The sequence below is a fragment of the Psittacula echo genome (genome assembly GCF_963264785.1).
Source record: "Psittacula echo genome assembly, chromosome: 17".
Lineage (NCBI taxonomy): Eukaryota > Metazoa > Chordata > Aves > Psittaciformes > Psittacidae > Psittacula > Psittacula echo.
Window position 1 is genome coordinate 3,243,224 of NC_137753.1, and position 15,951 is coordinate 3,259,174.

Consider the following 15,951-nt stretch of genomic DNA (forward strand, 5'->3'; position numbering starts at 1 on the left):
TCTGGCTGGCAAACATTCCCCTCCTCACTCACACTCCCCACATGGCCCCATGAAAGAAAGAGAGGAGGGGGCATCTTCTTACTCATGGACCAAGACAAGGACATCTTCCTGCTCTTCCTAGCACCTATCAGGGTACTGCACTGCTGTGAGCACTGGGAAAAGGCAGCTGCTTTTGTCCAGTAGTTGCAGGCCTGCAAACAGAAAGAACAGAGCTGCAGCCAAGGCTAAACACAATGCGCACAGACAGCACACACACAACTAGCCTTAGAGATACATTTATGTTCATATCCCTGCAGGTCATTTAATGTGCTAGACCCCAGGCTGGAAACTGCACAGATGAGATCCCAGCAGGAATGACTCAGCCCTTTCAAATCAATCGACCTCTTTGTGGTTTGCTAGCTGTGAGCCCTTTGAAAGAAACTGCAACTCTGACAGCTCGCTCTGCTCTGCAGGGATAGTGATTATCCCGTCTTATCTTTGAGCAGAGAGGAAGGAGTGTTCTTGTCTCTGTGGTCAAAATGCCCTCATCCCTTATTGCTGTGCTCCAGATGGTGGCTGCAATCAGTGCCAGATTATGGTGATGAAGTTGCTTGCACAGTCTGTAAAGAATTTCAAGGCAAGGTCTAAGCAGTCACCACAGGTCAACCTTGTCACTCTATCTCAGTGCCTAGTGACTCACTGAAAGAACAGGCAGTGAAGAACAACTGTCTCATAGGGACCTTCATCTTTTCTTACTTGTTTTACTGTAGCCACAGATCCTAGGCGCAGAGCTTGCCGTCCTCTCGAGGCCAGTCGCCAGCGGTGACAGGTTTTGCCCTGAGAGGGTTCCTGCCACTTGTGCTTTCTCTGTCCCAGTACCTGCTGTTCAGCTCTCAAGAATTTCACTCTCCACTCAGTAAAGCTGACAGCCAGGACACGATGCTCTCTGACCCTTCTAAAACAAGAGAGGGCTTCGTGCTGCCTCAGTCTACAAGCAGTGACATGGGCCCAGGCGACCAAGCAGCTGAAAAACAATACAAGCACAGATAAGTGGCAGATGCCTGAAGTCTTATTTCCATGTCAGCACCAAATAGCCTCTAGACGAAATTCTACCTTCTCTCCCAACCCTGCAGTGTCACATGTAAGTGGTCAAAGCAAGCAAAAGTCTGTTCCTATTACTCCTTCTGCAATCAACATTTATGTCTCTTTCTCCATGTTACTTATTTTACCCAGTGCCTCAAAAAAAGAAAGGAATTAGATTAGTCTTTCATTTGAACCTGTGCCAGCAGCTGACCTTTCGGATGATGCCTGAGGATGGCTTTTTTTCTTATGGGATGAGAATAAAACAGCTAAAATCTCCTTCAGCGTGGAACCCAACAGACTCCTTAAGTCTTAAATGCAGAACCAGGCACTGAATCTTGTTATCAAGATTCAGATTTTAAGTTTTTATTGGCTGTCACAAACCTGCATACACAGGATGTACAACCAGCATCTGTATGGAGACAATTTTATTCCAAAAATACCAGTGTCTGCAGGAGTTACTATTAACTGCACTGTAAATCTGCACCCACAATAATCACTCTATATCTTGGAGGCTGATGCAGTCTTCCTCTGCAACCCCAGAAGCAAATCTGCTTTAAACTCCTGGCTTATCCTTTTGGTTCCTTGTTCCACTTGGACTTTCATTATGCAAATCATCCCACTGCACCATAGGGCAGAGGTGTAAATATCCTCTGCCTGGCAGAGCTTTGCTGAAGATCAAGAGAATCTATTGCAGGTTATCCTAGCATGAAAAATGCCCCCCTCAGAAGAGACAGGGCTCAGGCTGTACCATATCCAGGTGAGAAATTAGAAGCGCTCTCTCATCAAAGGAGGAAGATTAATGGCGGAGACACACTCTACAGGAAGGAGGGACATTAAGGACTTCTCTCAAACACAATTCCCACTAGGGTGCCACCTCACAGATTGATTTGCAGAAGAAAATACAGTTGGGTGGGGTGAGTGCAGAGTCTAAAGTATCACAGCCACTAAGGTTTTACTGGGATTTTAGTTGCTCTTTCCTAAACCTGCAATTCAAAAGGCAATTTGCTAGGACTAAACCTGCACTTCTCATGCCTTAAATTAATCCTTGGCATAAAGAATCTTATTTGTTCTTCTCTTCCTGAATTATCTCAAAGATAACCACCTGAACAATTCCTGGTCCACTGCAGCTGGACACTTCACTGTGTTTAGGCAGAGAGTAGCCTCATACAACATAAACCATACACAAAACATATTTCAATGAGAGAGCTACAGAACAACAGCTAAGAGAGAAAAGATGTTCTTAATGATGGGCAGCAGACACCTTGCTCTTCATATTAAACTCTTGTGTTTTCAGGATCTGCACCATAACATAAGCCTCCAAAACATACAACAGCTTCACCTAACTAACTCAAGCTCTAGTCTGAATACACTGGATTCTCTGCTATATAAACAGCTATTCACTCAAAAGCTTCTCTCAATAATGCTTTAAGGGCAGGAAACAAACCTGTGCAGGAGAAGATGTTCCCAGAATAAAGCAACATATTTCTGCTTCCTCATTTGGCAATACCATGTCTGCAGGACCAACCTCTTCTTCTCCTGACAGCTGTGCTGAGTCCATTGCTGCTGCAGCTCTCTCAGAGCACGCTTCCCTGTGAGAGAACACATGAGCCTGCTGAGCTGAGCCCAGTGGTTTTCTTTCCAGCACAAAGAGCAAACACCAAACAGAACCAGACTTTTCTCTTTGAAAAGACTTTTCAATTTATAGGGCTTTTTTCTGCAATGCAGTCAGATCTTCTTTTTTTTTCCCTGTCCTTCCCCAAGCAAGGGATCACAAATCACTTCCACTCTCATCTGAAAGGCAGTTTTCCGTCAAAAACTGGGAGTGTCCCTTCCCTGCGTGTAAGTACTTACAGTGTCAGCACTGAAAGTACAAGGAACCCCTTAATGGACAGGATTAGGTCTGTTAAGCAGCCTCAAAAGATAGACCCAGCTCCCATTGAAACAAAGCCCAACTATTGGGTCTGAGGAGACATGTTTAGGCTCAGAATGCAGTATCTGAACTCCATTTAATGCCTCAGCTGCTAAAATGCACTGCTTGAACACTCCTTTGGTACTGCAGGTAAAGCAAAACCTACCCCTTTTCCAATCAGCTGCCAAAGGAGCACCTTTCCTAGCATAAAGCAGTGCAAACCAGCAAGGGACATGTCCTGCTTATAACCACAGGAAGGCAGTGACACAGACACTTACTGAGCCCTGGACTAGTATTGTCATTCCAGAGGAGTACTGCAGAGTTACAACCAGAAGTAGGACTTTCTCCATCTCAACCATTCCCACAGTATCCCTCTCCTACAGACACAAGTGCCACTGGTTAACTCACTTTGCCAGCAGGAACGCCAATGCCATAGAGCATCAGCAGTCATCTGGTGAATGTGACACCTGAATCTCCGGTCAGCCTCCACTTTCTGGACCAGTTTCTTCTTCCAGAGGCTGAAAGCCATCTGGCAGCAATGAACTTCATGTTTTAGAGCTGCTGCTGCTGCTTTTCGGTTCTTATTTTCCATGGTCCAGTGGTGCCAACTGAGAAAGGCTCTGAGAAAGACAAAGGTCAATGCATCAAATGTAGGAACAACTCACAGATTCACAGCCTTGTAACTGAAATCTTAACCACAAACACACACATGAAGCCATTTAGGAAATACATCTGATCTAGTAACATCTTTTCCCCATTGAATGTGAGGGGAAACAATGAACAGGGCAAGCTGTTGGGAGTAAGATGTTCTGTCCTGGCTGTGCCAAGCCTGTTGTGCTCTTCAGCCTCCACATGAGTATAGAGCAAGGCCAGTTCAGTGAATAGAAAGTTACAAGGGCTTTTTATCAGCAGTGCTGGGCTTGCTCTAATTCATGAGGCATCCCATCAAACCAGAAATGATTGTGTTCAGATACAATAATTTTGAAGCAGTAAAAACCACAATAATGGGCTGCAAAACTCTCCCTGAAGACAGAAGAAGATAGCTAGAGCAAGAATGTTCTTAAAAGCAAATGTAGAGCTCTCAAAACAAACAATTTTAGGCAATTCCTGGAAAGCACAATACCTACCGAGACAGCTGAGTGAGCCTGCAGTGCTGCTGAGCCTTCACAAGTTGCTGAGTCTGAGCTGACCAGACAATGAAGTACCTCTGCAGGAACCATCTCTCTGCTTGGTGGCAGCAGCTCTTCACCTCCTTGTCAGAACTGCAGTCCTGTAATGCAGAAAAGTAAAAAAGGGACTTGAACTGCTGGTGTAATACAGTTATTCCATGCAGCTCAGCCCCTTCCCCTTGTGGCTGTGACTTCTATGATTGCCTAACTCCCTGTTGCTAACATGACTGTCTAACACATCCCTTTTAAATCCTTGACACCTGGCAGATCCCCAACTCAGCTGGAAAATGGTAGGGAAGAGCTACCCTGAGAAATGCCTCTATCTCCCAAACCTTCTGTCTGAGAGAGAAGAACAAATACAGAACAGCAGTGAGACCTTCCATATGCTGATACTGAAACCCAAAGGCTCTTCGCTAAATTGGGCTATGCAGAAAACACTTATACATTCACATGCATCACACCACTTTTCACCCTCACCTCTTCCCATGTAGGACTGTTTGGAAGCTGGACGTTATTATCTGGACTCTGCAGTGCCAAAGACTGGAACTGACCTCCTGCAAACCAGTTTCTTCCGCAAGACAAGAGACAGGGGAAAAGGGAAAGAAAGAAGAGGATAAAGCATCAAGGATGGTGTAAGGTGACGTGAGGTACTATCCAAAAGGAAAGAATTCAACCAGACCAAACAAGGGACCTCTGCTACCAGCATCCCAACTAATCTCCAACTCTAGTTAGTTCTAAGAATTAATCTCCAACTCACCCAAATCCAGTACTCCATGGAGGAAAGGAGGCCTGCAAGCACAGCTCCCCACTCAGTTCATCTGACAGCTCTGCACACTGGTGTGGTTGCAGAAAAGAACTGTAATAGGGTATGTGTGTGACATCCTCAACAGTCAGAACAGAGGAGAAGGCCTGCTGGCTGCTGTCACTAAAGCTGTATTCCTGCAGGTATGGAGGGAAGAACATTCTGTGAGGTAAGTGTCCTCGCAGTGGAATCACTCCGTTATTAATTACGGCCATGCCATTTACTCCTCTTTTTGGCAAAGATTCAGGGAAATCCAGGATGCATCCAAAGCAGCTGCAAGCTAGCAAGTACAGCTCTGGAGTGCAAACATGTAAGTGATGGGAAAGTTATTTCTATACTGAGAAAAGGAGAAATGGGCATATGCCCTTTCTCAAGTGATGAGGTTCTTTGTACCTCACCTCTTCCACCTTGCAGCTACAAACAGCAGCAAGTGCACAGGAGAACCTCACTAGCTCAGCACCTCCCCACATCACTAAATGTGGAATAAACCAGGAAGGCCACAGGCAGAAGTGACCTTACAATTTGATTGCCTTGAAACTTGAGGACCCCAGGCTCAGTGCTCTTTAGGTCTAAATACTAAGCACAATTTGCTGATGACAACATCATGTTGAAGCAGAAACTTCCCCCCCAAAATCCTCAGACCTCCTCACCTTTTCCAGTGAGCTTTGAGAGGCCAGAGTAGCTGAAGCACTGCTGTCAAAGCCAGATGATGTTGAGAGGTCCTCAGAAAACAGCACAGCAAGAGGTTCTTCATAGAGAGTCATGTGAGAGTGCTTAGGACTTTGTTCAATCATCTTCAGCATGAAACACTTTTGGTGCCACAATTTCAGAGCTTTTTGGAGTCTACACTGCTCCAAAGCCTGAGAGAAAGAACTGAGACAGAACATATTGAGACAGCTGTGTGACTAAAAAGGGATACCAGAGGGGGACACTAGCACAGACATGATGGATGACAGATGGTAGCAGAAAGTCAAATGGACACTACTAATGAAGGCAGGGTGCCAGGAACTGGCTGTTCTTCACTCACTCAGCTCTGTGATGCTCGCACAGCCTTGCTTTCCACAGCAGATAGACTCTCTGGAGCTTCACCTTTTGGCAGAAGTCATCAAAAGAGTAGCCCGCTTTCTCTGGAAACCATCTCTCTACAGTCCACAGTGGCTGATCTTCATCCCTCTTTGTCACAGTCTTGTCAGCTAGTGAGCTTATAACTGGTCCTTAACCAGTCACACAAAGTGACAAGAGACAACATTTGTCAGAAGGTGTTCCTGAGAAATTCAACCCAGCCCAGCCTTCAAGCTGCTTCTTTTCAGCAAGGTTTTAGACTTTCTGCTACATTTACAAAGCAGAACAACAAATATCCCTGTAGCTTCACTACACATCCAGAACACATCGAGACACGTCCAGAGCAACTAGTCCTCTGCCCACTCTAGTTTGCTAATATCATGTATCATCTGAGCCCCCCTACTATTTGGCTGTTTTCATCTGTTTTTCACTGTGCAAGAAGAGGAAGACAGAGCCTGAGCAAGTCTAACTCCCAGATTCTGCACAGGACTTCAAGCTGCTCACCATAATGCTGCCTCCATCGAAGGAGGAGGAAGTTTGCCATTGCCTGCTTATCACCTTCTCTGACCTGCAGCCTCTGAACCCACTGCTGGAAGTATTTCCTCAGTGATACTGCTCTGAGATGGGCCAGGTTGCACCTGTAAAGTGCCTTCTGCTCCATAGTCTCCTTCCATGCATAGAAGCACCTGAATACCAAGGAAAAAATAAAAGTACATGATAAAACAAGTGTTCAAACTTGTGTCTCCTCTTGAGACTGGATTTAGTTCAGGAATGACAGAAAGAAGCTGTCACCTTCTGAGGTTCTATTAGTTTACTTCATTAAAAAGCCACTGTCATGCTCAGAGCACAGCAGCACAGTGGGTGTTCTTGGGTTTGGTCTTTCAGGACATCAAAGGTTACGACCAAAAAGTTTTGGCAGTGCACAGGAGGGCAACTCATAATGTCTCTGGCCACAGTAGTTCGTTTTCATGTTTCTATCCCTCCTTTTATCTTTATGAACTCCTGAAACAACAGAACTTGTACTTTACAGTACAACAACACGACACTGTCTGGGTTGGCTCTGCCATTCCTTGGACTTTCACAGTGAAAAACGTTTCACATGAAAAATAGACCTCATCAACTTACCGGGAGACCAAGTTCCTTTGGATCCGAGTTGTCAGCGCTGAGATCTGTTCCTTTTCCACGCATCGGGAACACCACACCCAGAAAACATTTCTTAGCTGCTTCTTTTCGAGCAAAGCACGGGCTTCCAAAAGCCTGGCTTCCTCTTTGCTCAGCAGCTCCTTCTGCAGACGCCACAGTCTGAAAGCTACTATGTTGCAGGGCAGGAAGAGATTGACAGGACGAAAGATAACTTAGAGGACTTCAAACAACTCAAGTGTTACACAGCAAGCATCCCCTGGCTGAACTCTGGCTGCCTGAGAGAGGGCACTTAAGGGAGACAGCTCACATTGCTGCAGCAACAGCATCAATAGCTCAACTAATCCAAGGAAGAAGGCAAAAGGTGCATGATACAGGGAGTGGTCCACCCCGCACCATCACAGATACTGGCCCCACTATTTGCAGCATAAGGTTCTAAAAGAGTCAGGTCAAAGCAACAACCAGCCACAAATCAAGAAAGATGGTGAAGCAGTGATTACCTCCAAGCTGTTCCAAGGCTATGGAATGTGTGCTTACCAGCTAGTCGTCTCATATCTCTGATTGCCTGAGCTCCCAAGCAGAACTCATCTCCTCTCTGCCTACGATGAAGCTGTGTCCACAGTTTTCCTTCCACCCTGAAAGGGTCACAAGATGCTTTGACATCCATCTGTCCAAAGAGATGCTCACAGAACAGAACCTAAGTCCTTCCTTCTCCTTGGGTAGCTCTCTCTTTTTGTCTGGACTTGTTCTTCTGCCTTCGGAATCAGAAGGCACAACAAAAGGTTTTTCTTTTGACACCTCTACTGTCCTGCTAAAGACTGCAGTATTGCCTCACTCCAACCTCATTTATGCCTGTACTCAATAAATAGCACAGGAGTTTTTCTGTCAGACACTCAGAAAACACTAGTGCAAGGAAGCTCTGCAATAGGATTATTTAGTTCTTAAAACTAAGTTACTAATTCTTGCAGTGCTTATCTGCAGCAAGTACATCCAAGGACCTGGAAACACGTTTGCCACTGCATGAGAAAAATTTCTCCCTGTGTTTGTAAACCTCCACTTGTCCAAGGCAACAGAAAGAAAATGCTCTCAGCTTACCTACAAGCCTGCTCAGCTTCCTTTGAGTATCCTTCTGTAAGCTGGTGCTCAGCTGAGGTTGTCATAGTTGCTAATCTTCCTACTCCAAGACCCCCCGGTGATGAACTATGGATAGAATACAGCTCAGGCTGTGGAGCTTGCTTCTTGCTCTCTTTTGCCACAGCTTCCTTCCACTGAAGAAGAAACCACGATTAGAAAAAACTGCAGGCAGAGTGTCAGGGTCCACATCAGTGAATTTCACACAGGGTAACCCCCTTCCTCCTCCCTATCCAAACAGGATTTCTGCCTTCTCTGACTGCACAACAGAAAACTCATGGCACCACTCTGCTGTTCCTAACCCATCCTCACCCTGTGGAAGCTGACAGCTAGCAGAGCTGAGGCATGTCTCTGCTGGGCCTCCTCTAGCTGCATCCTCCTCTGGCGCACAGCCCTCTGCAAAGCACCGAGGCCCTTCTGAAGCAATTGCTGTCTGTAAAGCTGCCTGGCTGCAGCCCTTTTCCAGAGGACGTGTCTTCTCCAGGCTTGGAAACACCTAGCTAGCATTTGTCTGTCACATAAGTGCTGGAAACTTAAAGAGAAAAGAGAAGTGAGCTCCAGTTAACAGAAAGTTAAATGCAACCAGGAGGTGGCAATCAGAGTTCAGCCATCAAGCTGGAAAGAGGTATTTCAAATCAGTCTCTCTAAAGAGTGAAAATCCAGCAGCCTCACACCAGATTACAATATCACTGTTACTAAATTGGCAGCAATCTCACACACACACACAGGTCACAGATTTGAATCCCATCTCCTGGATATACCCAGTTCTTAATCTTCTCTAACTATGCAGTGAGCATGCTGCAATTTGCTGCACTGAACAGTAGCATACAAGTATCATTTTTCATCATTCATCATATGAGTATCAGCAACAGCCATGGTTGAATTTAGAAAGTAGAATTTAAAAGATAAAGAGATTACTTTTTTAGAGCATATTCCACTCTAGATAATAATCCTTTGAAAAGAAATGAATGCAGCCCCGGAGCCAGCCATGGCAGAATAATGCAGGTTAAGTCCTAAACCCAGATGATCCCAGAAGCATGGCTCCTTGTCTACTTCCCAGCAGTTTTCCTCCCCTGTTAACTACCAGTACACTCACACAGAAACACAAAAGTCTTTTCACCTTTGCTTATTCACCTTCAATGACCAGAAGCTGTTCTCCGAGACCTGCAAACAGACAAAAGATAATAACTGACATGATTATTCACACTACTCTGTTGAAGAATGCCTGTTGCCACAATGTCAAATCATTTTGGATGGAGACCAGAAGACTGCTGCCTCAGGGTAGTGTATTATGTCAGATGCCTTTGACATTGCTCCACCACTGCTCTGTGAATACTCTTAAGTATTCCAGACATGGAAAAGCAGGACAAAACTGAATCTCAGGGCCATGCAGCTACACACAGAGTAAAAACCAGTTTAATTCCCTCTGCACCTAGATCTAAGAAATACAAACACCTGTTTACATTCCCAAGAACAACCAAGTTAATCTGGTCTTTAGGAAGAAGCATGTGAGACAAAGATGCATATGTTGAGATGGAGTACGACCATAAGAGAGGAAATTCCAGCCATTCAGTGCCAGAGAAAATGGTAGGACAAGCATCCCATCACTGTTGTACCTCAACTCTGCACCTCTAGCAAGAAGCAGAAGCAAGCACAAGTAGTATCTGCGAACAGGGTTGCTACTACTACATACCGAGTACACTCTCACCTCTCTGGATGCAGCTTCCCATGTCTGGCTGCCTTCTTCACAGCACCGTGGTTCTTTGGCACTCCTCTCCACAGAAGGTTCTTCAGACTGGTCAAGATTGGAATCAGCTTCCCAATTCCTCCAGCTCCTTTGGTGAGAGTATTTGTTTCTCCTTCTTTCTCTGCTCACATTCCCGCAATCTATGTCAGAATAATCACCAAAGCCTTCTTCAACCTGAGTAACGGAAGGGCTGGACTGGCTGCTGCCCACCACAGCCATTCTGGCTGCTTGTGATCTAGAGTCACACACCTCTCCTGATTCTTTGCTGGACTTAACATGAGGTTTGGAGTTGCTGACTTCTACAGATTTAGTACTAAGCTGCTGGACTGGTCTAAACTCTCCAGGAGTGACTCTCACGCACACTTCCCTTGGAGTGCCATACATGGCTACATCAACATTCATTTGAGCCTCCCCCAAATCTGTCTCCAGTGACACCTGCAGACCCTTTGGATAGATACTGGCTGGAAGGTCTCTCCTCCAAGATACAGCACATGGGGATGCCCCATTAGATGTCTCTTCTCCTTTAAGAACCTTTTCAGGGGAATGACTTTTTGTGTGAACATAAAGACTACCAGTTTCCAGAGTTGGCTTTGCCTGGGACTGGCGTCTGAAATAAGGGAAGCAATTGCAGGAGGACTTCACTGCTGTATCCACTAGCCCTCCAGAGCCCACCCCACAAGGGAGGGTTTCTGGCTGGATGTCACCCAAAATGTTGGTCCTCCATGTATTTGAGTCAATGCATTCATATCTGTGAAAGACAGAGACAGGGACTGCACGACTGAAGTCCCTTGTCACTGCATTAAGGCTCCAGTCTTTAGCAAACGGAGCACCCCATTTCAATCTTGCCTGAGTGGCACTGGTCTTTACTCCAGCTAGTTCTCCTGCACTCAGGATACTAGGAGCCGAATCATCAGGAGCAAAGCACAAACTGCCACCGACTGGAGGAGACCTGGGCTCCAAGGGAAGGGAGCCCCATATCCCCATCAAAGCACTTTCTTGCTTAAGCCTCTGGACTGCACAGTACAAGCTAGCAGAAATCTGTGAGGACTGCAAAAGAGTCTGAAGAGACTCCACGCTAGATAGCTCAAGCTCCCTCAAGGTCAGGGCTGAACTACAACAAGCATTCACACTTTCACTTGAGCTCCTTGAGGCAGGACACACCAGTAATTCCTGCCTAAGAAGGGAATCTACAGTATGAGATGATAAATGTGCACTGACCAGTAAAGGGTCCTGAGGATCCATACAAGAAGCAGTAGGAAGCTGACGCTGTTGTTTTTCCACTGGATAGTCACTATTCTTGTTCCTACTTCTAAACAGTGATGGTGAGCAGTGTGTATGAAGCAGCTGCCAGCTGCCTTTGCTTTCTGATGGTGTTGTTGAGGTAAGTCAATACTCTCACTCCTTCTCCTTTCTAAACTGTAAACCTCAAGGTGTGACTGTCTCTGAGGAAGATTCACAGCTGGGAGCAGTGACAAAGCAAGACAGGGAATCCTATGAGCCACACACTTAGAGCTGTGCTGCTGCAGCCTAGGGCAGGGATTATCCTGCTTCAGGAAGCAGGAAATGGAGAACTGACTGGAGTGTCCTGCAGTAGCCAAGAAGGGCAGGAGGGATTAGTCTGTCTCAGACTGGGATCTCTCTTTCCAGCTGACAGAGGTGCAGTAAGCAGTTCTCCTGTCTGGCTGAGGGTAACACTGAATGCAGCAGCATCAAGCCAGTGATGAGAAATGTCTATTCAACCTGTAGTGCCCAAATACAGATCAACAGTCATGTTCTTCTGAATGTTGCTTTGCTCTGAAGAAAAATAAGAAGAAATACAAACAAGGAAGCATGCGTATTTCTCAGCACATCTTGCCTAGTTTGCCAAAGGCTTTGGGTACTTTCCGTATTAATTTCTTGTCTCCAATCCACCAGCCTTAATCCTGAAAGTATTATGGACCCTACTGTCTTCCTGTTTCTCAGCAGACAATCATGGCTAGCAGAGCAGGAATGCCTGAAGGGAACACACACAGTTTGCAACAGACAACTGGGAAAACAAAGACTTCCAGCATTACACATGCACCTGCAGCATCAAAAAGAACTTGTTGCTAGTAAGGCTGAATTATCTTGCTACCAAGACAAGGCAGACTGTAGCTGCTTTTCCAGAATACTTTATATCTAACCAGGTCTGTGTGACACCAAACAAGAACAGGCGTAAAAGAAAATGTGTTTACAGAAGTCCCCCATGGCAGGAAGTTGGAACTAGATAATCTTAGGGTCTTTCCAACCCTAACCATTCTATGATTCTAAGTCAGAGCAACATGGTTCCAGCTGGAGTACAATGCTTACCCTCTTCATTGATTGGAAATCCAGCTCACATCTCTTCTATAATTGTATTTTCTTCAGGGCTGATAGGAAAGGTAGTGCCTTGACTTAAGGTTCCATTTAACTGCTTAACAAGTGTGAATTTGTTCATGTATCAAATTTTGCCCTGCAAAGCTTCAAAACACAGGCCAGTTTCTTCTGTCCACATGTCCAGAGAATCTGCATTGTCTCCTAACCTGGAAGAGTTACAACATAGATGGAAGACCTAATTTGCAATCTAGCCACTAAGGCAGATGATTATACATATAACACTCAAGCTGAGCACAGATTCTTAAGTTGCTGCTAACAGGTAAGTGCAATTTAAGGGGACTACGCTTTCATTCCCTCAAATTTTAAAAGCAAGTTGTCAATCACTCTGTCATTCAAAGCACCATTCTTTTCTACTCCCTTTTAAAAGGATGAAAATGGTATTGTGAAATGACACACACACCTCTATCATCTTCAAAAAGCCCTAGTCAATCTGAAGAGAAAGACTGCACAGCCTATGAAATCAATGCCCATTGTCTTTTTCAAACACACTCAAATACCAGAAAGGCTCCTGTCAAAATGCACTCTGTTTCCAAACTATGTTTATTCCATTCTCTTCTAAGAAAGCATCTAAGCCTCAGTCATCCATTGCAAACAGCCCACTTGTCCTTATATGCAAACTCCTTCAGTAATCACCACAAACTGGGGAGTAAATTCAATTACTAAAGCAACAGGAGATAGTCATGCAGTGTTGCAATTATCCCGGGGAACTGCCATTACTGCCTTTCATACATCACTGAGTGCACCATGAATAGAAAGATCCCACTATTTTTTCCAGACAAGTAGAAGTTGGCAACTACAGAGTGAACAAAGCACAGCTGCCTTCTTTAGGGTGCCTATCACTGCATGAAGTATAACCACAGAATACAGCAGACTGGTGTTTCCTAGAAGCATTCCTTGCATCCCAGAAATATCCAGCCAACTAGCAATGCATCACAAAAGGGTATTATAAAGGATTTGAACTACGAAAAGCATGAAACCATCATGTTTATGAGTACTGTTTTGCTCCATGAACACCTGGAACCTGGCACTGGACTACTTTATACTCAAGAACCTAAACATAATCTATTTTCTTGATAATTCATGCCATTGTTTTTAGTTCTCCATTGCAGTTCATTTGGGCAGGTGCCAGGTTCTCAACACATCGCCATGATTATTTTAGCTGGTGTTCTTCACCTCGTTCATTCCTCATTTCAGTCTTGTTGAGATCAGGAAGAGATAGCGTCCTTTAAAAACCATCTTTGTCTGCCTTCCCAAAATTGCCATTTAGGGCTTTAGTACAACCCCTTTTAAGCAGTAATTTGTCTTACTCAAAGGGGAACAAGATTTTATGAAGTGCTTTCTTAAAACTTCTTCCAAGACCAAAAGAGATACTCCAGGCAAGCCGCAGATTTGCAGAATCCATGACCAATGGATTTCATATGAGCTTAGATGTTTCCAGTTAAAACACTTTAACACATCCTTGCTATATACACTTTGCAGCAACACAGTAACACACGAAAACCTGAAACATATCCAATTAAGCAAACAAAAACTAAGCTGATCAAGGGACTTCTGTTGTTATAGGCAAAAGGAATAGCACAGCTCATGAACAGTAAGTCAAGCTCTTTCAAGCGGATGCTGTTTTAGCATTAGAGTAACAATGACAGACCCATAATAAACACAAACATAAGCACTGCACAGCTGATGCTCATTTTTCCCACCCCTACAGATCCATTTCATATTGGAAGTTGAGGCTGGTGACTGGCACAAGAACACGTTTCACATGCCTTAGAAACAAGGCTCTTCCCCCGCTCCTCAGTCTTACACACCAAACCATCACTGCCATCGCATGAGCCTCCCGTTGCCACTCAACAAGCACATGTAAGAGGTCTTCCCTCCACCAGAGAGAGGGCAATTACCGCTCCGGTACCAGCCAGGAACCAGCTGCTGCGCTGGGATGCTATGGTGGGGGCTGTGGTGGGAGTGGGAGGTCCAGCACCCACAGACCCATTTGAGATGAACACCCCAGGCCCTGCTCCGCATTCCCAATGGCTCCCAGCCCTCCATGGACCCACTCACACTTCCCCTCACGGACACTTACTCACTCTGATCGCTGGACATGCCGCTGGGCCTCGCCATCCTCTGGGACGGGACACCCACCTCCTTGTACCCGCACCTTTGTCCCCCTTCAATGGCCAAAGGCCGGCAGCGAACTCGCTCCAGCTGGGTCGCTGTAAGCAGCTTATCCCCCGCGATTAGCAACGCCTCCGGTCACCGCGGCTGCAGATGGCGCCGGGAAAGCCGCTCCCGACCACGGCTCATTAAAGCTCCGTCCTGAGGGCGGCATAGACGAGGCGGGAACCGGTAGGGAGGGATCGGTTACACGTACACACACCCCCATCCCCCGCCGGGGGCAGCGCCTCAGGAGAGCAAGGCCCGCTAAGGCCAAGGGTCCCCTGAGGGGCCGGGCCTGCCCCGGGCAGATCGTGGTCAGTCCGGGGAGCTGCCCGCTCACTGCCGCGTAACCGGAGCACGTCAGGAGCTGAGGATTTAAGAAACCGAAGGAAAATGCCCTGAGCAGAGTATGGCGCCTGCTGCACGCCTGGGTGAGGAGCCCCGTGGTGAAATCAGGCTGCGCCATGAATCCTCCACAGGCCCGGCTAAACCAGGTATTGATCCAAGAGTGTGCTTGTCGTAAGCACTGCTGAAACAAAATCCCTCCTTCATGTAAGTCAGGAGAGAGGCTTCATTTTTATCATCACCTTTCTGATTTACTACCCAAAAGAGGTATCTTTGAGTCTAACGTAACTCCTGCCTTGCTCTGCTTCCCTGAGCTCTCAGATGTGCCCAATTCTCCACAGAAAAACAGCAGGTCAGCTAGATGGGCATTTTGCACTGGAGAATGGCTGGGAAGGCCTCACTAGCTGCAACTCTATATGCTCTACACAAATAACTATTTGTGCAAATAACCAAACCCTACTGCATTTAAAACAGTTGTTTTCAGTCTGGCCTTCATGGGTCTAGGGAACAAAGAAACTGAGTGTTTTGGTGTGTTGTTCAGGAATCTATGCCATCACTGTACAGTTCTGAAGAGCTGAAAACCACATGAACGTAAAGGTCTGCCTCCCTATTCTTTCTTCCCCATCTGATCACAAGAGTAGACTAATTCCTTTTGCCATGCTGTGTTGCATGGCAGCCTGCCAAATGAATGCACAACAATCACCTGGGGACAGTAAACCAGGCTATCACACTTTTGTGTGTAAGATTAGAATGTTTACTGCTTGTCACACCCACTGAAGCTCACCACTGCAGTGGAAGTAAACCCATCTTTTCCTTCCCCAATCTTCATTTTACTAGCTCACCTTCCCACCCACATATTTGCAAGCAGTACCCTCTAGTTGTCCAAGTAAAGCTTAGACTAAAAGTCATTGAAGCCCCATAGACTTCCCTCGTAACAACTCTTCCAGACTGCCCAGCTACAGTCCCAAACCCTCAGGAATACCTACATTTTCAAATGAGACAGAAGTGACCAGGGTAATTTTTTTGTAACACAGAA